Genomic DNA, 27,990 nt, shown 5'->3' on the forward strand with positions numbered 1-27,990 from the left:
GGATGTTGCAGTGCGAAGACATCGAACCTAAATCATAAGAGTCCCATGCATGCAATTTCTGTCACATGTTGTAGTGAGATACTTTGTCGGGTGGCGATATTCGACAAAAATCATATGTATCAATGGAACCTATTTGTTTCCATGTTCCTTCAGTTTGCCCAACAAAATGCCTTACTACGACATCCGACAACTATCGGACGGTGCCACCCACTCCCATCCCCTCCATCTGTTGACAGTTCTGTCTCCTTACTACTCTCCCATACGGACAAGAAAAAATGATAATTCAATGCATTTTCAACGTAATATTTAGAGGCTTAACCTTTACTCCCTCGATGATATTATATGGTATCATCAGAGTGATGGTAAAGGCTTTTTGGACCCTCATACTCTTCTGTTTGGGTTGAAACTCTGACACAGGTCTGGAGCAAGCCTGGGAAATTCATATTGATGATCAACCTCCCCCCCCCCTCTCCGCAACATATCCATGACACATTTCCGAATAGTTTCACATTTTGGCTCATTATTCAACTTGTATGGCACCCAGGAACATGAAACAAGTTTCAATCTCTTTGGAATCGTCCATTCTTTGAAGAGAATACTAAGGTTTGCACCTTCTCCCGAAAATAGCGAGAGAAGAGGGGGGCAAACTCCAGATTTTTGTTTTTTTTTTCATTGAAATTCGGTGGTCACGCCCCCAAACCCCCCTTCCTCGGTTTGGCGATCTTAATTGTACACGGTTGCATGCTATGATGTTTTAGCTGAAAAACAAAACTTATCCGAAGTAGATTGCTCCCATAGTGCCCGAGTTATAACAATTTTCCTCCAAAAATGCTAATTACCTTATTTTTCGTAAAAAAAAACAAAACAAGAAATCACATTTTAGCTTATTATTCAACTTGTATGACACCCTAGAACATGAAACATGTTTCATTATCTTGAGAAATGTCCATTCTTTAAAAAGAATACTAAAGTTCGCGCCTTCTTCCCAAATAGCGGGAGAAGAGGGGGCAAACTCCAGATTTTTGTTTTTCATTGAAATTCGGGGGTCGCGCCCCTCATACCCCCTTCCTCGGTTCGGCGTTGTGAATTGTACACGGTTGCATGCGCTGATGTTTTAGCTGCAAAACAAAACTTATCCGAAGTAGATTGCTCCCATAGTGTCCGAGTTATAACAATTTTCCTCCAAAAATGCAAATTACCTATTTTTCGTTAAAGAAAAAAATGACATTTTGGCTTATTATTCAACTTCTATGGCACCCAAGAACATGAAACATGTTTCATTCTCTTGAGAAATGTCCATTCTTTGAAAAGAATACTAAAGTTTGCGCCTTCTCCAGAAAATAGCGGGAGAAGAGGGGGCAAACTCCAGATTTTTACGTTTTTCCATTGAAATTTGGGGGACGTTCCCCCCAGCCCCCTTCCTCGGTCCGGTGTTCTAAATTGTACACGGTGTCATGCGCTGATCTTTTAGCTGCAAAACAAAAGTTATCCGAAGTAGATTGCTCCCATAGTGCCTGAGTTATAACAATTTTCGTCAAAAGAGTGTTCGAAGTAAATAAAGACAATATTCCCTGACATTTCCCTGACTTTTTTTGACACCTCAAATTCCCTGACTTTTCCCGGTTTTCCAGGTCTGTCGCCACCCTGGTTAATATAATTTGCTAAGTTATTTATAGTACGTACATCAATTAATATTGTTAACAGCACGGATGTATTATCTAGTTTACGCCAAAAATTTGTATGAAAACAACTGAATTAATGTCAAATATAAATAATTGAATATTTATTGAATAACAAAGAATGTTAGATCCTGTTGACGAAAAGTAAAGTTCCTGAATATTTTACGTCTATTATTATTAGTAGCGTGCAAAAATATTCTTTGATACAGTGATTCAAAGTTCGACGGAAAAGCAACCGTCAAAGAAATGCTAAACAATAGAATGCAATTTTTATTGGACATTATTCATTTTGCATTATTTCTTGCACTAGACAATGGAATGTAAAACCATTGCCACTAACATTCACAGAATTATTAAATGCTAAGATATGCTCCATTTCTACGTATTCGCAACTACAACTTTGCACTATCCACACGCGTGGTAATACTGAGATGCCAGATTGGTAGCACTTCATGCAGTGGCGTATGGAAGAGGGATAAACCCACTCCATTCGCTTCAAAGGGGCCCGAGATGAAAGGAACGTACGCTGAGCTTCCTGCGTAGACACACAAAAGACCACTCCTAACTCGAGGGGAGTGGCAGGGGATAGAGCTTTCAATTGCGTTTCAGTGCTTAGCATTAGAGACTTAGGAACGGAAACATGTCGTGTGATATGTTTGGAGAATATGCTATTCACCTCCAGATAAGCTTCACTTTACATCTAATGGTGACCTGGGCAGTTTCTTATTGCTTTTATGTTTAATTTTTCAAGGGTGATACTACAGCCGTTTGACAGTAGAATATAAGGGACAAAATTTCCGTCCACTTATCTGCAAAATACAGTTCCATGTTAATAAACAAACTGTCTTTCACTGATGACCTTCAAAACACGAGAACTAATTTTCAATAAATTATAATTGAACTCATTTTTAAAAATGAAAATAAAACTCCTATACTTGAACAATGAAGATTAATAATTCTTATTAGCAAATCATAACTTTGGCAATTACGGTTGAACCAAGAAGCTTTGGCAAGTCCAGGGGTATTGTTGAAGATTATATTATTTATCATTATCACCATATCCTACATGTTCTGAAATTAATTCACTTGGGACACATGAAGGCTATTTTAGTCATAAACGTACAACAGTTTTTCTAAATTTATTTAACAAATCGAACATTCTTTAAGACGCAGATGTGGTTCAATTTTATTTTCTTTCTTTTTGCAAAAATTGGAAGAATTTGCGTGCGTGTAAAAACGTACACAAAGTGGATCAAGTTAAAAGGGGTTACAGTTGCAATTTGAAGAAGTAACCAGTTACTTTTATGCGAAATGAGTTAACTAGACATACAGAAGACATGTAAGCTGGAATAAATAATAAAAATATTACATATTTCATATTCTGCAACACGAGAATCATTGTTCATAGTAGAAAATATATATTTTTTAGAAAGCCTAGTGTTCCAATTACAGAACAGCACAAACAGTGTGAAAGAGAAGGCACCAAGCATCTGCATTAAAATATAAAAGGAAATAAAATTATAAGATAATACAGTAGCCAAAGCAGTTAACATACCTTATGCTCCACCTCTTCGCTCTGTGTCAACTTCCTTATCTTTAAGCATCAGAACAAATCTGAAATTTAGAAAAAGTAAAATTAAATATTGTAAGGTTTTTCTTAAATTTAAATCTTACACGAGAACATAAGGAAGCAATAAATTAAACTAAAATCACTATCCTATTGATAATAGCTGACATTCTCATTAACAACAATGTAACACGCATTTAATAACTAAAATCACTACGTCATTGATGACGATGGAAGGTGTGATGTGAAATCATCACTCTAATTGACAGGACAATATATATATATATATATATATATATATATATATATATCTTAAGTATTATTTAAGCCAAGACCTTAACACGAAAGCATTTTGCCTGACGTCGAACGCATGACCAAAAGGTTGTTTGGGTCTTTTCCGAAAATAATACCTACATGAAACACATATTGGTCCGGGAATATCTGAAGCATGCGAACGAAAACAAATCCTCTGCGTGCGCAAGTAGTGACTCAGAAGGCTCGACCAATGAACGCGTGAGAGGAAGTGAGTGCATGGAGGGGTGCACTGGCCTGCTACGTCTCCCATTCTCTACAGTTATGCGCGGCGCTACACCACAGATTCCCGGACTCCACAGTGTAGTGTTACACACAGAACACTATCTTTACAAATTTAGTTTAAAGAATGTGTTTATTCAAGGACATTAGTGGGTGCCGAATTTAAGCATGAAATTGTGATCGATTACTTTGGGTCACGTACAATAACACGTAGGACGAAAGGGTGATTACGAGGAACGGGAATAGTGCGTAGGAAGAGTGTTGGATTTCATTGAGCGTGTTTTGCATAGTGTCGCAATAGAAGCTGTAGCTAGACGGGTAAGAGCCTAAATGCTATTGGTTAACATTGCATGATGTGATTATGCTAAAACCAATCACAGCCTTAGAGTTGCAATGGGGTGTGATGCAAAAAGGACGAGAACAGTGCAGTTGGGAACTTTCTCGGTGAGCACAGATTTCCTCGGTTGGCAAGTGCCTTCAGACGTCGCGTTGAGTCTCCCTCGCGATTGGCCAAACTTTATCCGGGCGTCGAGAAAATACTATTAAACGCATTAGACGGTAGTTTAAATCGTTAGTAAAGTTAAGCTTGTTAAGAGTTGTTATTGAAACAAATTGTTGCTATTATAATCCCACACCACATTCTCTGACATAAGAACGGCACAAGAAAAGTTTATATTGATTATTGGAAATACCACTGTTTATAGTGTAAAATGTCGTGAATATTGGATTTGAAGGTTTATTTTCAAATACAAGGTAAAAATTAGATATTATTAGTAGTACTGTTAACTAATTAGCTAACTTAAGACTTACGAGTGACTGGTCGGTCTGGTGTCAAACTCAGAGCTCGCAAGCCGAATCAGGTGAATACACTCAAAGCATTAGTAAAATTAGAAAGTAAGTAATCAATCACAAACAAAAAATGTTGAAAAATAAGCACGGTAGTGCGGGCCCAGGCCATCCCCAACATTTGAGGAAATATTTTTGCTTCGGCGAACACCTGCCGAGCAGACCAAAGGTGAACACACAGTGCGCAATTTATTGTGCTAATAGGTAACATCCCAAGAGGGTTCGTACATCGACAACTTTCCACGTACTTTGTTGCGGCTCCGATAAAGCTTCCGGTGTACACGAAATAGTGTTCACTTTCACGGCGGGAGAGAAGAAATGCTGATACGCCTTGGAAAAAAAAGTTATGCAATACTGTGTCCACCAAAGCACGTAATTATGTAATATAAATTATGCTATCGTGCTCAGCACTGATGTCTCGTGAACATTCGTCATTCTGCAGTTTCTCAAGGCGGATTGCAACAAATCAGGAGAATGCAACCGCCATGAAACACCGATTAAAATGCAGATTTCGACATGGAATTTAACACGTCAAGCGCCGTGTGAAAAACAAGTGTATCGTATGCACACGGTTCACACCATGCAACCTATGGTTCGAATGGTTTCCCAAAATGTTCCTTGAAAAAATTCTCACCTTACACGATTTGGTTGCATTGTAAAGCGAAGCGAAGTGTACACCCAATGTATTTTCTTTCCTCTCGATGTGCAAATGCAGCGACAGAAACTGTTCTTTGAATGTACTCTTCATTCTTACGATCAGGTCCATATTTGCGGTTCCAAGTACCTACATGGGTACTTTAGTATTATACGGACTACCTCATTTCAGACAGTGTTTTCTGGGAAAGCAATATAAACACTTATGGACATAATAGGAACACTGTATTAGGTTAGGTTAGGTTATAATTTAACGTAGACAAAGGAGGTAGTCCGTATAATACTAAAGTATCCGCGAAGGTAGCATCTATTTAAATCCCCAACATAGGCGTAACTTGGTGGGTGGTTGCTTTCCTTGCCAACTTTTCAAGTTTATTAACATTTACAAGTTGTACTTTTGTTAAACCACCTAGGACCTGAGGAGCAAAGTAATAATACTAATATTTGTGATTTCGCAAATATCAATAGTTATTTAGCAAATAATCCTGGGCGATATGTGTGTGCGCGTAGTGCATTCCTAGTGAAAGTGTCCCTGAATATCAATTTTTAAAATTAAATGCAATACTTTATCGTATCTTGGGTGAACAATCTAAAAAATAATTAAGTTATAAGGTATTTTACAGATTGTTAATTCATTTTAACTTTTTGATTTACTTGTTTTGTATTGTGTCCCACCCATGACACCAAAGAACAATCAATTTCTCCTTGAACTGGGGTTAGGTGGTAGAACAGCCGCAGGCTGAAGGTGAATTACCTTCGCTTTCTCTTAATATATTTTTGATCATTTTCGCACCCATGACAATGGAATGCCCCATATATTTAAGTGTTCAAAAAATAATATATTTAAACATGCATGCATGCAAAATAATCCGCCTCCTAGTACGTTCGAGGACGCATCTTTGTACCACGAATCTCATAAATATACTATTAGACGTCATTTGGAGAGTACACTGTACCAGCATCCTGTGTCCATGAACTCCCAGCAGTTGCAGACGCAGCGTAGCGTGGAGTTGGAAAACATTTTGTACATTGAATAGTTACCACGAATCTTGGGTGGGTGAAACGGATGTAACATCACAGGGGCGTATCTTTTATTCTCCCCTTCTTTGGTGAGCTGCTGAATGAGTTTGTGCGAGCATTTATTTAAACATACTATGATTTTCATTCCTCGCACAACGGTTGAGCTAGTCCTCCATGTCCGTGGCCGACAAAAAAGATGTTCCTGTACTCGGAAGTATGTTGTTCTCCGTGTATTAGTGTATTAGCATTTGCAAGTCTACCAAAATAACAAATCCAAAATTCTTGACCTTTTCATGACCTTCTTTCACTTTTTCTTAACATTTCTTGATTCGCCCCCTACTTAGGTATAGCTGGAAATTAAGAAAATATATATTTTTATTCAATGAAAAAGCCCTACCTAATGGCCAGTTATCACGAAAACTGAGGCTGTACTTTAACAAGAGATTTACACTTGCTGTAATTATTAATGCATGTATTAATGCTTCAGACTTCATCCTGGATGAGGAATGGCCGCATTACTTTAATATTTTTACGAAACTTCAGCATACAAGAATGTAATTCTTAAGAAACAAAAGTGAACAAATCTTAACTACCAACTCAATACGATTTTAGATTTCCAAATATTAAATTTTATCAAATCCCTGTACAGGTATATAACAATGTAAATTCACTATACTGAAGAAAAAAATAGCAAAAATTCTTGACCACAAGCATACTTCTTGACTTTCTTAACTAAGAAACTCATTAGTTGCGTTGATACTACCCAGCTCTTCCCTATACTCGTACAAAGATGGGGGCTACCCCACTTGATTCTGTGAATAAGTCAGTCAAAAATGTGGCGAGGAAAGGGGGTCGGTCATACTGCACATTCTACTCTGTCGAAGCTTGGAAGGAAGGAATTTATTCATTAACAGGCCAAACTGTGCACTAAACAAACGCACGGCCACGAAAATAGGCGGCTGGGCATAATTGAGCTGGTGCCACATATGGAAAAACCAAAGCCAGAACAAGACAAATGTCGCTGGTTCCTGCGCACTGTGTGGCAACGTCAACCGGACTGCGTTGCCTAGTTCGAGCATCAGACAAGACCTCTCTCTCCGGGGCACTTTTGTGTTATCCTTTAAATTTCGAGCAAATACTGCCAGTTTTGTATCCCATGGATTACAAAGACCAACTCTACAACCGATCTTTCATTCTCTTAAAGCTTCGAACACACGGGTTTATGCTCCGACATGGCAACAGCACGAACTTCTGCCACCCGCCAATTTCACGGCCGTGCGCTTAGACGGAAAATTTAATTGTATAAAACCTTTGCAGAACTCGCCAGGCTGTTACCTTAAGGAAAGCTTTCAGGCGCATTTGAATACTTTACTGTAGGATAACCGGTGCCGTGCAAATCAATGTGGTGTGCACGTTTCGTTGTTACGGCCGTTGTGTAATGGTTTGAAGCTACATTAATGTAACAATCGCAGCGATAACGAACAACTATCACCATTGGCCTTCGTTCTGGGCGTTCGCCGTCACAGCATTTACATATGACAGCCAATTCAATTACCTCACAGGTGGGGAGGGGGTACTTTCACTTTACATCACAGGCATTAATTAATATTTCCTCCGGCAGTGACATCCCGCGGTCATCCTTTGTTAGAAGTGAAAGCAGACTGCTTTCCCCAAATAGGGTTAATTAGCTTCGCTGGCTGGCAGAGAGATTCCAGACTCTTCGGTCAGGTATGGCAATCGAAACTCCGCCTCAAAGCCGTCTGGTCTCTCTATCCGGGAGTATCAACATTTGGACTGACGTCACCGTTTGCCAAGGTCAGAGGATTGAACAAAGCATGGTCACCTCTTGCCCACGTTGAACGACTTGACTCCCGCCCAATTTCTATCTTGTTCACATACCGAACGATTTTCCTTCGGCCTGTAACACGGCGGTGTAAAAAAATCCAAGTGTGCTCCAAGATTTTGCAATATTGATCCACAAATATGTTCTCCGACTTGAAACCACTTATATACTTTCAATACCATTTGGACTGCTTAAGTAATGGTGTCTATTCTCGCAGTGTCGAGAACCAGGGCTTTTTAATAGTAATTAGGGGTCTGCTGGACCCTTGGCTGACGCCAGCAAAGCCATTTTCGAAATTGTCCACTCTTTCGAAAAACTTCCACGATGTTCCAAAATCTGAAAGATTGCGTCTGCTTAGAATTCCTTCTAGAGCATTAACGTGAATCTCTGTGTGGTTTGCTTTCACTGCTTGCTAGATATTCGCAATAGTTCACAAAAACTGATTTAACCGCAAACTGAACCCATAACCAGCGGATACGGGCCGCTATACGCTAACCACTCAAGGATGTGAAGGTGTGAACTAAAATGTTTTAACAATTTTTAAATTTGTGTCGCTCTTCTGTCACTGTTGCCCAACTCCGACAATGAGGATGAATAGTGATTACATAATTTTGAATTTGAATTATTTGCACCCGTCACATTATATGGGACCCAGCCTCTTATCGTAACTTAAATCACTAGCCTTCCAGGACTAAAATCTACTTCTATTCAAAAGCCGAGACTGTAAGCTTAAAGGGGGGTTCAGCACAAATAAGGACAAAACATCCCTAGAGGCCTATGTCTCGACGCCAGAGCCTCGTTGGCTTACAAGAAGCAGTTGAGTGAAGACTTTTGGGTGCGTCACCAAAAGGACACCACTCTTCACGACCAGCGATTAGGTAAAGTTGATAAATGGGGCACAGGTAATACAGACAGGAATAGTGAATCGAACACTCAACATCCTAAGTAGTTTCAGTGAGAAATACAAACCATCGACTCTTCAAGAGACTAAACAGAGCAGAGCCATTAGTCGAATATCCGACTTTGATACAATTCACCAGTTGAGTTTCAATGAAATGGGTCAGTTCTGTGTGCCATTAACTGCAAAGTGCACATCCATTTGGTACCAGCCTAAATTTGATGAACGGAGTGAAGCCAATCCAACATAATCGTAAAATGCAACGTATCCTAATGGCAGTGAAACATGGAGAGCCTCGTTAAATCCCATTCATGAGGTACGCAATCAATACCCATCGCAGTTAATTAATACCTTGCGTCCGAAAAGATCATTGCGGTAGGAAAAAATACATTGCTCTTTCAATAAAATTGAATGGACGGATATACAGCAAAGCGAGTATAGATACCCAGTGTAATCACAAAGTATCCACGGCTAATACGCAAGTTTGTGCGTAAATTTATTGTAGGGTTGCAAAACAATGTTATTTTTTAATTACACATACTACACGTCTCATACATGCCCTTAATGAGAGAAAAACTAGTTTTGCTGTTTTTCTGTTTAAATCTGTGTAAATGAGCTTTGTTAAGCATGAGGTACAATTCTTGTCATACGTGAACTAGCGATGACCAACTCTGGATAAAACTTTATCGTTTATCCGTTTTACGGGCTATCCATATATTCCTTTATTTGTTATGTTCGTTGTCGCTGTACGTATTTTCTTTAAAAATCCATCAAATCTGTACTATCCTGATATCCGTTGCATCCGAAACGGATATCGTGATAATTTGAAGTAATCCTTGACAGTGTACTTTCGTAAACCTAAAGTGACATGCGAGAGTGGTAACTGGGGACAAATAGAAAAGAAACCTACTTAAACGCATAACACTAAAAATTCCAACGGCTTCTTCCCCTTTGGTAACCGTCACCCAAATTGTACTAAGAGTTATTAATTATTACCATCTTGAAAATCAAGTTCGAGCATTGAACCGTTTGCACAAAGTGCGAGGGAAGAAATGCAAATTGAAGGTCTTCTCTCTCCCCTGCATCCCGGTACCTAGTTCTGCAGCTCACGACGTAAACAAACAGAACTGCTTTGGGTGGATAAGATTAAGGGGGCGGTCGGGGGGGAAGAGGTAGAATAGCTACGTTGCAACTCCGCTGCAAAGTGGACACAGAAGTTAGCTAGGAATAGTCGTTAAACGTACTCCTGCAAATCGATGACAGTAATACGTCTCTCCCATTGTGCATCTCGCGTGGTGGTGGTAGAGGAATGGGCCCCTGCATATCTGCTGCAGCATCCCAAGCAACAGAAATCCTTTAACAAGTCTTTCCGGTCAAACTAGAATGGACCGGAGGCAAGAGTGCACGGAGCGGAGGCTGCAACAAAGATGCCTGGTCGCATCTCGTCCACTGGTCAACGTCTAGGAGGACCAAACTGTCCACCGTGCAGGGGCCCAATCGAGTGGGATTTAATTCAGCCCTACTAGGGTTAATCCAAGCCAACTTCATACACGCTAGCTGTTTTCTGTTTGGGGTTAACTGAAATTGGGTCCATTGTGAGGGTTGCAAGCGGGTGGAGAGACCCGTTTCATCCGTCCTAAGAGAAGAGGGTTAGTTATCATCGTAACTCGCCAAACAGGGATGATAGTTTTTTTTTTTTTTTATCTTGGCATTCTGGGATGAAGAGCGGGGGTTAGCAAGTTGAGATATAATAATATACGAAGACGTGCATAGATCCGTTGCAACGTTAACAATGGTACAGAGTACGACCAAGACATTTTTTCAATGCGTCTTGTAACGAGTATGTCTCTGAGCAAGTGCCCTTTTAGATCTCAGGAACTGCAACAGCTAGTAACGTACATTGGGTATTAAAGGTCACGCAAAACCAGGTCAGACACAAAGATTATCTGCATGGTTTCATTTAGGTGGGCAAAACGTTTCAAGAATCTTAAGTACCCAATGCCGCAAGTACCGACTTTCGTCCTCGGCAAACCTGCGTTTTTTTTTTAAATCAAGTTCATAAATACCAACCAGCCAATACCAAGCTTTGAAACAACTGCAGTAACCCAGGAATAACACTTGATTTGCCCATTCAAGTCTACTGGGGCTACATATGAAAAATATAAAAACCACCGAAAAACTTTATGAAAGCATTTACATCGTTGGGTTTATACTACTTGTAATATTACAATAATTTTAAAGGCAATCATAATGTGAACGAAGTCTTCCAAGAGACGATGTAATGTGCAAGTCCAATATCTTCAAATTTTCAGATTGATATTGTTCTTAAAATTTATATTTACCTTTTCACCTTAAATCTCTAACCAAGGACTACCATTCTAATCATGAGTTTGCCTCAACTGTGTACTAGATAAAACTCAATACAAGACATGATTGCAGACTACTTATGAAGCTGCTTGTGCCAAATGGTCACCTTTTAGCGCCAGCGGTCCCGGGTTCGATACCCAAAATTTCAGCATTGACTCAGCGTGTTGAGGACAATTGGGGCGCTACTTGAAAAGCAGAAGTAGCGGGCTCCTGTCTCGAAAATCAGAAATTAGTAAAAATGGGATTCTCGCATCACCCAATGAAAAAGCTGCTCTGGCAAGAACTGGCCCAGTGGCGGATCCAGGAGTTGAAGTTGAGAGGAGTGAATTTCAGTCTGGTGCCTCAACTCAGAGAAAATCAATCCTAACCTCCACTTGCACTGTTTTATATGCAAAATATATGGTTCTGTTATCAAGTATGTTCTAGAGAGGAGCGAGTTTTAATTTTTCTTTAAATAAGGGCCCAGGGCTGGAAACAAACTGTTATTGTATGTCTTCATTATCATAATTTCACCCATTGTCATGGTAAACTGAACGATTAGATATGAGGGGTAAATTGGTGGTCTCTGGTTCGATCCCCTTGTGAGCCATCTTGCAGAGTGGTTCGCATCCAAATTTAAACTGTAGTGCCAGTTCCGATTAGCCTATCATGAGAACAAAGCGAGCTTAAATCAAAATTTAACTCGAGCTAGTTAAACTTGGCGATAAAAGACCGAAAAGTTAAGTCTTCAAACATATTAGGAAGAATATTATTATTATATACAAAAAAAATGTAGTAGGGAGGGGCGTTCGCCCCCTATCGCCCTCCCCATGGATCCACGCCTATTCTGGCCATAAGAAGGGAGTTGCGACATGGAGTTTAGCTTGTTCGGTGCGTTTTGTGACAATTAACACACACTTTCCTTAGCAACTGTCTACTGTTGCCCAAACTCGGTATACATTTCTGTGTGATCTGAAGATACGGTGCTGCGTGGCTGTTTGCTCATAACTTTCCCGTGGCAGAGGTCACAGTATCTGTCGACTTTACTTCAGCGTGTTGCCCAGCACGTTCTACCCAAGATAGTATCTCTCCTGGCACCACTTATGTTGAAGTAATCTATCACTCTTCCGAGTATTCTAAACATCTCCAGGCCATTATCTTAAAAGCAGACAAGGTGTCAACACGAGGATAATCTCACACAGCTTTCTAGTCTTGAACCTTGGGAGGAATTGTCTTCGTTGCTTTAACAGCAACAAGATTCAATTGTAAGGTGCATCTGATAGAATACTAGCGTTCTAGATAAGAACCTTCTTGCTTGTCTGTTCTTATTTTCATAAAACAAAATCCCTGACTTTTCTAGGAAATTTTAAAATAAATAAATTAAATACATTTCCACATCATGATATGTTGCTTTAAACAACTGCACTTCATTTTTAAGTTTAATAACTGTCAATGGTTAAAAATTGAAAAACACCTGTTCAAGCGGCTCCGGCGCTCACCCAGCGTCGTATAAAGTGGGTACCTGGAGGAAACCCTGGGGGATAAAGACGGCCAGGGGCGTGGTGCTGATCACATCACCCCCACCTTCGGCCGAGATCAAGAAAGTGTGGGGGCTTAACTCCACACCCCCTGTACGCATCCATGGCGTGGTGCAAAGCACAGGGGAGCACTTTACTTATATATATGGGGTCGACCCCTCCGGAATTTGGAATCTATAGTTTCAAGTTACAAAAAAGCAGAAAGCTTTTATTTTTAACGTTAACAGAAATAAAGTGCCGTTAGTTCGTATTCAAACAGAATTACTAAAGTAGAAATTGCGTTGGATCGAAAATAACACAGGAACCAAGTCATATCTCTAAATATTCTACCATTTAATCCGAAACAAATTAATGGTTCGACAGTTTTTAAAATTCATTAATGACCTTTGAACTTCTGAACCTTTTTCTTGAGCGACATGTGTAAAATATTTATTAACTAAATATAATAACTACAGTTGCACTTCAGTGCAATGTGTGTATGGAATGTAAATTAATCTGTTAGATATACACTCATATGGTAGATTTTGAGTAAGTAGTCTCTCACCCCCGAGTAGTAATTATTATGGATTAAAATTGGTAATTTTTATTTGTTTGAAATTGGCTAGAAGGGGAAAACATTGACTTCATTCCCAAATCCTGGCATGTAAAGGGTGTTTTTTTTAAGAGTTATAGAACTTTCGATAGGGATAGCTGTCATTTGTTTTGTTTTGATGACATGTTGTTTTGTCATTTCTGATCAGTGAGCATTGGCAAATGATCATGGAAAGACTGACGCCGCAACAACGTTTACAAATTGTGGAAATATATTTCCGAAGTCAATGTTCTGTTCGCCAAACGTATAGAGCACTTCGGAAATATCGGTACTGTCAGTGAATTGGCCTCACAAGATCATGGGACCTAACGGCACTGGATTATTTTCTTTGGGATATCTAAAGTCTCTTGTTTATGCTGATAAACCAGCAACAATTGACGCTTTGGAAGCCAACATAACTCGTGTCATTAACGACATACGTCCCCAATTACTTGAAAAAGTGGTTCAAAATTTGACTGATCGAATCCGGTTCATCACAGCTAGTCGTGGTGGACATATGCCGGAAATTATTTTCAAAAAGTAAATGTCAGAAAGTTATCTTTCAAATGAAAACACAATTGGCTTCAAACTTATATTTTTATGTGTTTTATTTCAATTCAAAGTTCTATCACTCTAAAAAAAAAAATAAAAAAAAATCACCCTATATGATAAAACGCTTGATTTTCCTGGCCTCCCAATTCTTTTTGGCGGCTGAGGAAATTTCACTTTAATATTACAAAATCCCAAATGCGTCTTCCACGTACTATAATACACCGAGCTGAATTTTTTGCAGGCTGACGAGGGTCTGGCATCTGGACCCACAGCCAAGATAATCATCTGAGGGGCTTGTGTTGTATTGCGCATGCGTGTTTGTCCCTTTATCCATCTTATCACCAGTCATCCCATCGTCGCGATCAGCCAAAAATTAATAGCTAAAACAGTAATGCACAAAAAGTTCAAGATACAAATTTGGTAGACACAACATGCTTGGAAAGAGAACAGTAGAAATTTCCAAGCCCACACACACATTGGTATTCGATACAAGGAAGACAATTTCACCTTGAACTACCTAACGCGGCAAGCTCGCTCACAAAAGAAACAATCCTCCCCCTTTTCGACAACGGTCGCTATGGTAACCCACCCTCTGCGCCTACTCTCAGACAACAGTTTTACCCTTCCCCTCCCCAAGGTCACGTGGGACGGCGGGCGTGGCAGCAGGTGGGCATCGTCTTAGGTATGCGAGAAACCTCTGCGTCACGTGAGCCAGTACAGCATGCAATAAAAATTCTAGTCTTTCGCCTTGAACCGGAAGAACTGAAAGTATTACAAATTTTACTGCCAAAGTCCGACACATAGTAGCATTACATTAAGTATGATATTACATGATGTTAATAAGCAGAGGTATAAAAATAATATTAAAGGCGCCAGGCCCCTTCTTCTCAGAGTCAACGTATCTGTCTTGCAAATACGGGCTTGAGTAATGAATTTAACTCAGATAAAGTTACACATTTTGAAATTAGACCTTAGAATATTTAATTTATTAATTAATACAAGATTAGATTAAAAGCTATCAACTTTTGTGCCAGAGTGGCTCTCCCTAAAAAAAAAAAAAATCTAAATAACTATGCAATACATTCTAATATACGGCCAGTTCGACCATATCGCTGCGTGATTTTAAAATTCGGGTAGCAACAGTGCAAAAATTTATAATAGAAATGTTTATTATTCAGATTTAATGATACACGTGATAAAGAAAACACATGGAAATAAAGGTAATGGATATTTCAATTAGAACTTTTTAAGTATCAAGAACGTTTTTTAGAACTGTATTTGAAAATTCAGGCACCATGGCGACCTCTATGTTTCTACCGCTGTTAATAAAGAATATTCAATTGTGTTCTATACTTTGGGTCCCTATCTGAGTTATCACTAATATTAATTCGATACTACCGGTAGTAATAATGAAAACAATTATCAGGTTTAATATACGAGTGAGGGTCAATGAAAAACCAAAAGTCCGACAAAAATTGTAGGACTGACTGTAGAGCCCAAATTTACATTATGCATCAACTGCATTTACGATACGACCTCAAGGCTGAAACACACAAATGAGTTCACGGCGCCAGACGCTACATTCATTTTTATATTGTGGTCACATCAGCACATGGCATATATTTGCTGTCACAGTACAGGAGCAGACGATGGGGTCTTAACAAGAAAATGTGTGTCTTAAAAACTTCCATCTTATTTTTTAAAAAAAATAATACAGTCACTATTAACGAAAACTATACTGTCTCAGAGGATAAAATCTCCACGCAGTAGTTAAAGCCAAGCTGTATAGCAGCTACAGCAATCATAAGGACAAAGGCAGGACAACATAGGATCATCTTGGTCATAGGTCGAGGCGCCCGAGCCTTGTTGGGCGCCGGGTTGTAACACGAGGAAGTGAAGTAGACTTGTGGGTGCATTATTTACTTACACCTTCTAACTTCTAGTCTCAGTCTGCAAAGTGCAGTCCAGGGTATATACTACATGGAAGGTTTGGTTTGACTTGTATTTGGCGTAGCTTTCGGCTACGCGACGATGAGTGATGAAATGGTGAACACTCACAAAGAAAACCCATGTCAGGATTCGAACCCACGACCCCTGGCGTCGTAACGCACTGTGCTAAACAATCCGCCACGGAAGACTTGAATTAACTCTACTACTAGTTGAAGAGAGGTTGATATTTCGGGGTTTTCACAAGACTTGAGGCGGGGCAGGAGAGGGCAAGAAGTAGCGCTGCAAGACCATGCATGTAATCTCTGCCTTGACGCGTTACAAACTGAACTCATACCCGACGATGACATAATCCACGATAATGAAAACTCAAATCCCAAGATCACTTTGCATTCCAGGTGGGCGGACACGTTGATATAAAGCTAGACGTTGACAATCTGGAAGTTTCAAACATAATCTTCCACTCCCAGCAACCACTCCTTTTCAGATCAATTCACGTTTCGTCAAGTTGGGAGCCCACGAGTATATAGAGAAGGCAAATTACTTCGCGGCAGTGAAAGGGAAGATACCAACTTATGAACCACAGAAGTTAAACTTCGATGCACCCCCCTTCCCCCCTCCCATCCGAAAGCGTGCGAACCACACAACAGACGGTCAAGAATACAGACGTCAGCGAGGATGCTCGCGTGAAGAGACCGTGTCACGCCAATATGCAAACGTATTAATCCGTGGAAAGAAATGTGTTCTGCAATCCGTAGCGTGATAACCTTCCTCTGAGGAACAAGGAAGTTGGTCGAGAGCCTCAGACATGGTCGAAATCGCCGCAAAAGAATGGGAAACAGCTAATTATTTGTTCAGGCCAGCGACAGACGAATCGTCATTGCACGTAGGCCGCTTTCTTAGAAAACACGGAACGAAAGTTGCATTTGCGAGGCTGCGGGACTTTCACGATGTGCCATCTTCCTGCCTTCACTCACGATCTCAGGATGTATGAGAATGCTAACAGATAATAAATTTGGGACTCTGCCAACGTCCATGCTTTAGTTTTGGGGCGTCGAATTCGGCCTATTCGCGTGTACTGGCCGCACCTTTTACCTTAAAAAAAAAAAAAAAAATAGGTGCGGCTCATATTTGAGTTAAAGTCATACATGATTTAAAAGCAACTTATTCTTAGCACTACATATCTTATAAAGCTGACGGAATGTATGCACATGTGTACTAACTACGCTTACTGTTCAATCATTTTCTTGAGGATAACGCAAAACTTATACAGGGTGTATACTAAAATACGTAACAAATCCAAAATTCTTGACTTTCCCATTACTTTTTCTTGACCCCCCGTTTCTTAACATTTAATCGTCCCCATCTCAGGTATAGTTGCAAAATTAAGGAAGTAAGATATTTTTATTCAATAAAAAACCCTAACCACAAGGCTAGTTACGATGAAAACTGAAGCTGTACTCGAACAAGGGATTTAGCATTCCTTTATTTATTAATGCATGTAAAAATTAATGTTTCAGACTTCATCCTACATGGGGAATGGCCACATTATTTAATATTTTTTACAAAATTTCAAGCATACAAGAATGTAATTCTTAAGAAACAAAATGAACAAATCTTAACCACAACTCTCTTCAATTTCAGATTTCCAAATATTCAATTTTATTAAATCTCAGTACAGGTATACGTATAACAATGAAAGTTCACTATACTGTAAAAAATTAGCAAAAATTACTGACCAAAACATAATTTATTGGGCTTTTTTCTTGACTTACTTCACCTATCTGTTGATCTCTCGACTCGTATGATGGTGAGAGAAAAGATAATCACTACTTCTAACCCTTTGCTTAGCTGTAGTTTTGTATTCTTCTTGGGTACGGGATTAGCATTGTGTGACAGTGCCATGGTTTTCAGAAAATTAAGAAAACAAATGTGCGGCTTATACACTAGTAAATATGGTATATTTTTCTTACCAGGGTGGCTACAAACAAGCAGAAATGAAATTCCCTGACTTTTCCAGGTTTTCCAGGACAAAATTTACATTTTTCCCTGACAATTACAAACTAAACAAAATCGATGTTTTGCAAATGGAAATAATAAACTCATACAGATCCACGTATGGTTTTGTTAAGTACCAATATTATCTTCTATGAAATTGACTTCATTTCTCTATTCTCTGTGTTTTGAATTCAAACTGCAAAATAGTGAATTTGGAAAATTATTACAATTCACAAGTTAGGGAAGGATTACGGAATTTTGTCATACGCAGTAAGTTTAAAACAAAATACTTCATTATTTTTAAAGTTACGACTAAATGAGATAAGAGTGAAGAGAGATTGATTAAGAAATACAATTTGTAATTTATCAGTCTGCCTTATACATTCTCGGTATTATATATTAATATTTTCACTGAGGTTTGGAGCCCTCTGCTTGCAAAAAACATGAGTGCGGACTCATTTTTCAATGCATAAAGCTACTTCTCTTTTCTCTGTAAAGCAAACAACTTAACTCTTGTATATAAGTGAAACAATTGAATCGATCAAAATCAACTGTCATATTTCCTTACATTATCAATGGGATTTCTGCTTCAGTACAGTATATCCAAGTGAAGTACTGTGAAACTGACAACATGCAGTTATACCATTAATGCTGATGAAAAGGGTATGTAGGTATTAGAAATTTAACGCAAGGAATTTATAGAATTGCATTGTATAGGTACCTGATTTAGCTAACCACACATTAAAACAGGAAAACACTAATAATAAAAGCTTATGAAAGTTCATATATGAGGGGCATCATGAAAAAAGCTCCAATGGTGTATATACACAGCACTATTGGTCGGAGAGCGACACACACACTTGCAGGCAGGAAGAAGTGGTATGTAGCTGTAATCTGGTACAATTGCAATGCAGCAGTTTTAGGACAGTTCTAGGTTAAAGATTGCAGCTCTCACACAGTCTCCCACCGACTGCGATGTAGCCAACATTGCACGCTCAGAATTTGGCACAGAGCCACCAGCAATCGTGTGAGGTGTGCAGACCGGACGTCGTGAGTGATAGTATGGTCAGACGATGGTGCAGACAATTCACGGAAGGCCAATCGAATGTGCCCAACCCCCATACAGCTGAGCACACACGGGCCCTTTGCATCACTTCAGGTGAGAGATCTTGGACCACTCCCTGAACAGCCCTGGCCTTGAACGTACAGACTTTCACCTCTTTGCTTAAGTGAAGAGGTTTCAGGCAGGGCAAGGATTTGACAGCTACACTGCGGTAGAGATAGTTCCAGTCTTTGCTGTCACACATATATACCATGGACATACAAAATTTAGTGCCATGCTACGACAAATGCCAGAACAACGGTGGTGATTATGCCGAAAATTAGGTTATGACTCACTGTTACTAATGCAATAAATTACAACTGATATTCTTGTTTTATTTATACCTAATCAGCAGACTCTGATATTTTGTTATTTTTTTTAAAAAAAATTGGTGTATTTTCTTATTTTTTACTTTTTACTATACGGTGTTTTTTTCCCAAAATTCAAATTTTCATTTTAGCTCATTTTCTGGCAAATATCTGAAATTATACCTTCATGGTGTTTTAAAACTACTGTTTCAAATTGTAAGTCACATGGCTTACGTCTCTTCGTGAGAGTTTGATATCTTGAAAGATATTTTCCATACCCCTTTTTTAATTTTAAGGTAAGAATTTTAGATAATGGAATTTTCCCCGTATATACTGAAGGGTGCACAATGACCATAAGTGGCGACGCACCCATAAAATTAAAATCAGTCAATCTCACGTGACAGATACCGATATATTATGGCACCAAAAATTGGCATTATCTTTTTTTCACTTGTTAGTGTTACGTTTCCCAAAATTCGCGTTTTTGTTTTAGAACATTTATCTGCCAGATATACCGAAACTTAATACTCCATTGTGCTTTAAACTATTATTTCAAATTGTAGGTCACATGGTCTACATACTTTCGTGACAGTTTGATATGTTGGAACAGATTTTTGAGGAAGTAAAAGTAAAGTGCTCCCCTGCACTTTTCCATGAAGGTGTATAGGGGTGTGGAGTTAGGGTCCCACACTTTCTTGATCACGGTCGAAGGTGGGGGTGATGTGATCAGCACCACGCTCCTGGCTACATTTATCCCTCAAAGTATCCTCAAGTTACCAGCTTCATATGATGCTGGGTGGGTACCGGAGCAGTTTGAATAGGTGGAAAACAACCCGGTTCTCCCCTGCAGGGGATCGACCCCGGGTCTCTCGCATAGTAGTCAGATGCCCTAATGACTGAGCTCCATTATTTCTCGCTCGACAAATGCCGATGGTGCGCACTTAGCTTGGTAATTCAAAACATATCTTGTGAGACAAATACGAAGATGTGGCTCTCGTGTGATGGTAGATACACACTCGATCTCCTGTTAGAACCCTGCCACTTTGCTCTGTGATGCAAATGGTTTCGATAGAAGTTGAAAAAATCGTTGGAAATACATGATTTAATGTGGCTGTCGGAATTATTTCATGTACGTATAAGTATAACTATAGTTTACTCTTGAGTAAAATGTTGGAAAACTTGCATGTTCTACGTACACAAACATGGCCTAGAAAAGACAAGAATGTTTCGTTGTTTTAGGCCATTTCTTTAAAAAAAATCGCTAAAAACGCCAACAATTCGCATTTTATGCCAAATTCGCACTATTTCGATATTTCGAAAGGCCAAAAATGTGTCCAAACATCTCTGCACATTCTTCAACATAACTTCGCAGCAAATACCAGTTTTCACGGTTTTGGCGTTTACGGTTCCCTACTAATCGGAAATTACTTTCTGGCCACCCCTTCTATAAATCAGTAGATGGAAAGTGAAAATTTAGCAGGGCTGGCAGAGAAAAGTCAATTCTTGAAGAAAGTGATTTGCTTTTATGATTGAATGATTCGAGTAAATATATTAAAATATTTACGTTTTTATTATTAGTATTTTATTTCATAATATTGGACATTAACCTTACTCAGTGAGAGATTAATGACCATCTCTCACGAGTTCAAACAGACAGGACAGAGAGTCGCGTTAATTTCATTGCAATACTAGTGTTGCAGTAAATTTGAGGTTGCGAGCATGCACTTGCCAATTTTTATAACGTTCACCAATGCAGATTTATGTTTCACTTTTTTGTGATAGTATTCAATATATATCCCGTTTGGTTGGATTCTTCTTGATATCCAATAATAGTGCAATGCCATTGTAAACGTATGTTAACTCGTGCGAAACCAGTATTACGTCAGGATGATGAAAGAAACCTTCGTAAGCACTGCTACATTAAATAAGGTGAAGTGAGCCAGAAGAGTAATAAAATTCCAGCAGCATATTTTCAGTGTAAAGCTCTTCTTGTTACTTATCCGAAGTAGATTGCTCCGATAGTGGCCAAGTTTTAACAATTTTCCTCCATAAATGCAAATTACCTATTTTTCGTAAAACAAATATCACATTTTGGCTTATTATTCGACATAAAATATGTTTCATTCTCTTGAGAAATGTCCATTCTTTGGAAAGAATACTAAAATTTGCGCCTTATCCCCAAAATAGTGGGAGAAGAGGGGGCAAATTCCAGATTTAATTTTTTTCATTGAAATTCGGCGGACGTGCCCCCAAGCCCCTTACTCGGTCCGGCGTTCTGAATTGTGCACGGTTGCATGCTCTGATGTTTTAGCTGAAAAACAAAACTTATCCGAAGTAGATTGCTCCCATAGTGCCAGAGTTATAACAATTTTCCTCCAAAAATGCAAATTACCTATTTTTCGTAAAAAAAATAATCACATTTTGGCTTATTATTCAACTTGTATGGCACCGAAAAACATGAAATATGTTTCATTCTCTTGTGAAATGTCCATTCTTTGAAAAGAATACAAAGTTCGCGCCTTCTCTCCAAAATAGTGGGAGAAGAGGGGGCAAAGTCCAGATTCTTATTTTTTTTTCATTGAAATTCGGAGGTCGCGAGCCCCAAATCCCCTTTCTCGGTTCGGCGTTCTGAGTTGTACACGTTTCCATGCTATGATGTTTTAGATGCAAAACAAAACTTATACGAAGTAGATTGCTCACATAGTGGCCGAGTTATAACAATTTTCCTCCAAAAATGCAAATTAACTATTTTTCGTAAAAAAAAAAAAATACATTTTGGCTTATTATTCGACTTGTATGGCAACCAATTACATTAAATATGTTTCATTCTCTTGAGAAATGTCCATTCTTTGGAAAGAATACTAAAATTTGCGCCTTATCCCCAAAATAGTGGGAGAAGAGGGGGCAAATTCCAGATTTAATTTTTTTCATTGAAATTTAGGGGGCCTTACTCGGTCCGGCGTTCTGAATTGTGCACGGTTGCATGCTCTGATGTTTGATCTGAAAAACAAAACTTATCCGAAGTAGATTGCTCCCATGGTGACCGAGTTATAACAATTTTCCTCCAAAGAGTGTTCGAATTTAAAATTCCCGCCGAGAAGCCCGAACGAGAGAAATTTTTCTCTCTCTCTCTCTCTCTCTCTCTCTCTCTCTCTCTCTCTCTCTCTCTCTCTCTCCCCCTCTCCTCTCCTGCCATCACCGGTTTCTGGCGCCGTGATTGTGTTGCGCATAAAAGGGGCCTAAAACTTGAGGCCGAAACTTGCGAACGAGATTTCCTGTTCCCGTGCAGAGTTCCATAACGATATCTTAAAAATTAAAAAAAAAAGACGAAATTCCCTGACTTTTTTGGACACCTCAAATTCCCTGACTTTTCCCGGTTTTCCAGGTCTGTCGCCACCCTGCTTACGTTATCAGAAAACTTTTGGCAATGTTATATTTTACTCAAGCGTCACTTTTCCATCTCTCGGCATTGGTCGCGACGATGAGCATGGTTATCATACATATTGTGTCTTCCTGAAATAGGTACATGCACACCATTGCTTTGAGGTTGAGACGCTTATGCAGGGACATTGTAGGCAAAATCTCCAAGACTATTCACCATCCTTATAGAAACCGGGTCTCCTGACTGACCGGGTCATACGCTTTACCAACTGAACCATCGCGATTCAATTGACACCTGAGAAAACCGTCAGGGCGTGCAGGCGGCCGGAGCGTGCTGATAACCACAACACTTGCACTGTGGACATTACAGTTCAGTTACTGCAGTGATTCACGCAACGGTGATGCAGCCCCTACTGTACTTCAATGTACAGTCATGGACATTTGTGGGTAGTAATGATCCCAGTGGATGTTACGAGCCAGAAGTGTGCGTGACTGTACAATCAATATTATAGGTAAGTGCATCCAAATGGTCTTCTCGTTGAAACAAATCACCCCTAAAGTAGAGGGTACTCTCCCTAACACGCCCAGAACAAAACTATCCCGTATAAGCTCGCAGACTGTGATAGGAAAGCGAATGAAAATGGAAGTGTCTAAATATCTTTGAATCTGACTGTACCACCCGGCCGAGAACCTACAGACGAAAACGCAAAAGAACTTCAAAAGACCAGAACGCATCTTTCTTCAACGATATTTATTTCATAAAAACAGGCCAACTAAAATGCAGGGAAATATACTGTTTTATCACTTCGGACTGCGACGGGTGGAAGTGGCACTTCGCGAGTGAGGGAACCACACGCGGTTTGTTTAGAGCATCCTCCCGCGCACTCACCTCTCTGCAGCGTGAGTTTCTATTTTCATCGCGTATATATCTGGATCAGAACGTTCCAGTTCCAAGTATTTATGCTGTTACCACCAGCACTCACCAGATTCTTCTGCTGAATGTTTACATATGACATACCACAAAATCCTTAGCGTTTCAAAACCTCCCCCCCCCCCCTGTTACCAACGTCCATCTTCGGAATAAAAATAAATACACCTCAATGACGAAAGTTATACAGGAAGAGGTAGCTGCGCGCAAATTACCGTTGTTCTATTACAGTGCCTTCATAAATTACACGTGGTTTACTGGGAAAAGTCAACTCCCCATCATTGGTTTATTTTTTTCACTCGTTGCACCCCTCTCCTCTTCCACACGCACAATTATCACCATTCCCAATCTTTTTACGAAATATATTGCGCACAGCTACTCATAATATCCATTATTGCTTAGTTATAGAGTCCTGTCCGTGATTCTTGTTCGTGTTCGTTATTTACAGTCGCTTTTCTGACACTTATGACACTTATGAGGATGAGTGATATGATGAAATATAACTCTGATTCGAACCCGGGACCCCTAGCGTCGTAGCGCACTGTGCTAACTACTCCGCCATAGGAGATAGACTCTTGTCCGTATTACGCATCACATACGGTTTAGAAACAGTAGCGAGAAAGAGACCGAGTTAGGGTTTATCACGGGGGGAGGGTCAAATCAGATATGGAGCATAGGGATAATTTTGTGCTAGAAAGCCCTGTTGGAATGTATTGGATAGATGTGGCATAGAGTTATTGAGACAAGATGCCTGTGAAATCGAGTCGAGACCAAGTTCTACTGTCCGGGAGTCCGGTCTCTGTTGAGACTTACGAACGAAAGTGAGCTTTCGTGCCGGAGTAACACAAGCTGGCCAATGGCGATCTCGGTGGAGGTGAGGTGATCAGCACCACGCTCCGGCTGCCTTGACCGCCGCCAGAGTTTATTTGAGGCTGGGTGAACCCCGGAACCGCTCCATGCACGGGCATTGGTTGAAATATTATGAGACAAAAATAATTAAAACATTATTGTGGATCCAAAAATGTTCATACGCTAATAGCATAAACACAGGTGAAAAAGAAAACTTTAAACAGAAGCTCTCCGAAACCGAAACTCGCCCTTTTTACTCATTTCTCTATTTGTCCACCTGACTCGCGCCCATTGTAAAGTCCGCGCATTTATTATGTCGCCATCGGCAACCCTTTCATGAAACTTAACACTGGCAACAATAGCTAACAATAGCCAAACCGCTCCCGATAAGCGCGTGCACTCAGACGTTGTTGCCACATTTTCTTTACATTTCTTGTAGTTGCAAGGCGCCTCTCATTATTTTTGCGCCATAACCACGTGCGGGGTTGATTTCTTAACTAGTTGTGTTGTGTTATTTCTTTGATGTGTTATGGTGCGGTTCTGTTGCTTTGTTATAGTGTTTTGCTTTTAGTTTTTTTTCGTAGACTTTGCATAATGCAAGTTATCACTCACGGCTGCTAGTGAAAATCCCAAGTATGAAGACAAAACTGCAGGATAGTATTTCCTTCATGGAGAGCAGAGGTCCCCATCCCCCCCACCAAAGCCAATGGCGCATTCCCCCCCAAAAAATCATGCCATGCGTCCCCCCAAATCATATCATGTGTCTCTCCCCAAAAAACATCATTCGCGCCCTCAAACCATATCGTAATCCCCACAAAGTATTTAATTACGACAGCGTGTCCACCGAAAGTAACTTTTCCTTAGCTTTACATAACACTATACTTGATCTGCCCCTCCTCCCTAAACATGGTTGCCCATCACTCGAGACCACCCCTAAAATCGTTCATCATAATCCCCCAAAAATAGTTTGGATGAATGTGTAATAGTTGATGTCTATTTGAATGAAATACCATGTTACATTGTGAAGACTCATTCCTAACATAAAAGTAGAGAAATTAACATCCAAAAGTAGTAACGAGAGGAAAAGGATGCCCGTACATCTTGGTCATGATTTGAACACACTGCTTTATCTTTTCAATGACACAGCTGCCGAATGTTTGGATTTCTTATCTGCCTTGCTTGTTTTGTGTTAACCCAATGCCCAGTAATTTCTTACCTAATTCACGATTTATGATGGGAATAATGCCCTCTTGGGAGCAACAACTGATAACCTACGGTAATATATGGCACTCAATATTTTGGTCTGTCTGGGTAGTGTTTTGTACGAGATCCTCTGAAATCGGCATAGAGTTAGTTGGTAATTGTGCTAGACATCACCGAGGTATCTTTCTATATGAACTTCTTAAATGGGTTTATGCCCAGGAAACTGATATTAATGTCTATCCAGTGCTTTTTCTGGGAAGAAAGATTCCTGTACTCTTCAAGTTGGTTTGTTTTGGCATACATCATAAGAACTACACAAAACATTGTGTTTATAAACTATTGTGCAACCATGTAGTTACAAACACACGTTACTTTCGTCACAATAAAATGTTAGTTTTATTCTCACTTATAAAAAGGTGCCGGTACGGTGAACCGCCAGGAAAGAAAAAGCACTGTCTATCCGAACAAGGACTAGGTGTCACAAACAGGTACGTTGCTTCAAGGAGCACCCACAGGAGAAGATTCTACTCATTGTATACTCCAAACTTTATCACTGCATGCTAACGCGGCTCTGGTGACGAAACACAGCCTAGGATGTAAGGGAAGTGGCACTTTCTGGAGACTTCCACGTAGTACACCCTGTACTACATTTAGCAGACTACCGAAGCTCTGGTGCCTGGACCTACAGCCAGGATAATCCTCTGCAGGACTTCTGTCGTCCATTTACGTTTGTGATTATCCCTTCATCCTTCTCATCATATCACTATTCATCCCTATCGTCGCGATTAGCCAAAAGTGGCAGAAATTCGAAATTAAATATAAAATCCATGGAACAGGCAAGTTTACTGTCTGAAATGTTATCTGATTAACCTTGCATGTTCACCACCTTTATCGGATGTATTTTTTTTTCTCAGGCTGTAGCTTAAGATTTGATTGATTGTCGTCAAAACTTTGTCAATTTATCCACAAATTCACTGATTACTTACAATTTTCATCAGAACATAAGTCACAAATGTTACAGGATATAGCAATCTACGAAAAAGTGTTAATTGTACAAGAATTTCGAACTCAAATTTACCAAATCAACTTCAAGAAATTTTATCTTCCAGTAATCTTCAGTGTGTCTCAAGGGTATTCTGCAAACGACACTAACAAAGGACACCAACAACGCAAACGGATTGAGAGAATTGTTTGATTTTCCATGCAGCTTTCTTTTCCTTCCTCGATAAACAAAGCTAAACGGTGAAAAACTTTCCTCTGAGCATTTGTAAATGTATGAATTCATTTGGATTAATAAAAGTTGGAATATTTTAAGTCTACGGAGAAAAATTCACGCAGAATTCCCGGCGAGTAGCCACCCTATAAAAGGTAGAGAAATGTTGGGGATTCCTCCCAGTTATGGTTAGCCCAATAATACAAATTACCTACGCCAATTATTATATCGCGAACTGAACCAATTCCTTAGTAATCCACATGCAAAAAAAAACAGAGGAGCGGCATTTTTCACATTGGCCTAAAAGCGTGAACACTTTAAATCCGACAGTAACGAAACCTAACCACGCCAATTCTCTCCATCATTTACCTCTGCTGTAGCTAAGAGCTTGTTCCCAGCTCCAGTTACCGACATGTTACGTCTTTACCTTGTTGGGAACTTTTCCCACAGTTTTCATTAGGCGTTTCCCGCCGTGGCGGTGGGAGCTAACCACTTCACGCCGGCACTTCGTGATAAAGGATTAGTGAAAAATAACGCCTTGCACGAAATCTTTAAAGACATCCATTCTCGCAGGGAAATTAGTTTCTTCCGAGCACGGGGAGGAAATATATAAACAGGGTGATGCGGGGAAATTTCTTCCAATTTTGGTTAAACAATCGACATGAGCAAAAAAAAAAAATTTACTATCGAAGTGCGTCCATGTCTAGATATCTTAAAGGTTTTATTGAAATTGGCCCCGTGGCGGAGTGGTTAGCACAGCGAGCTACGGCGCCAAGGTCCCTGGTTCGAATCCCGACCTGGGCATAGGCGTTCTTTATGATCATATCACTGATCCTTATCTTCGCGATTAGCCGAGAAAGAGAAGTAAAAATACACCTAATCAGAAAAATAATAGCTAATAAATTCGGCGGAAAATTTTGCGTTTCTTTGGGGGTGGGGTGGATGATGCAAAGCAATAAAGAACAATTGGATATGCACTGTCCATGAATGTCCTGTATTATTTACGTCACTTT

At 39.7% G+C, this 27,990-nt stretch overlaps 1 protein-coding gene across 3 annotated transcripts in view; it reads right to left on the reverse strand.

Annotated features, from left to right (window-relative positions):
* The window catches only part of LOC145993814 (protein brain tumor-like), a 130,831-nt gene that overhangs the window by 62,582 nt on the left and 40,259 nt on the right, over positions 1-27,990 (reverse strand). For all 3 annotated transcript variants that reach the window (XM_083129643.1, XM_083129641.1, XM_083129642.1), the window contains exon 3: positions 3,235-3,293. The gene's annotated coding sequence lies outside the window, so the exon portion shown is untranslated. The remainder of the gene's footprint in view (positions 1-3,234; positions 3,294-27,990) is intronic.

Source organism: Lepisma saccharinum, chromosome 10 (assembly GCF_977018435.1).
Source record: "Lepisma saccharinum chromosome 10, izLepSacc3.1, whole genome shotgun sequence".
NCBI lineage: Eukaryota > Metazoa > Arthropoda > Insecta > Zygentoma > Lepismatidae > Lepisma > Lepisma saccharinum.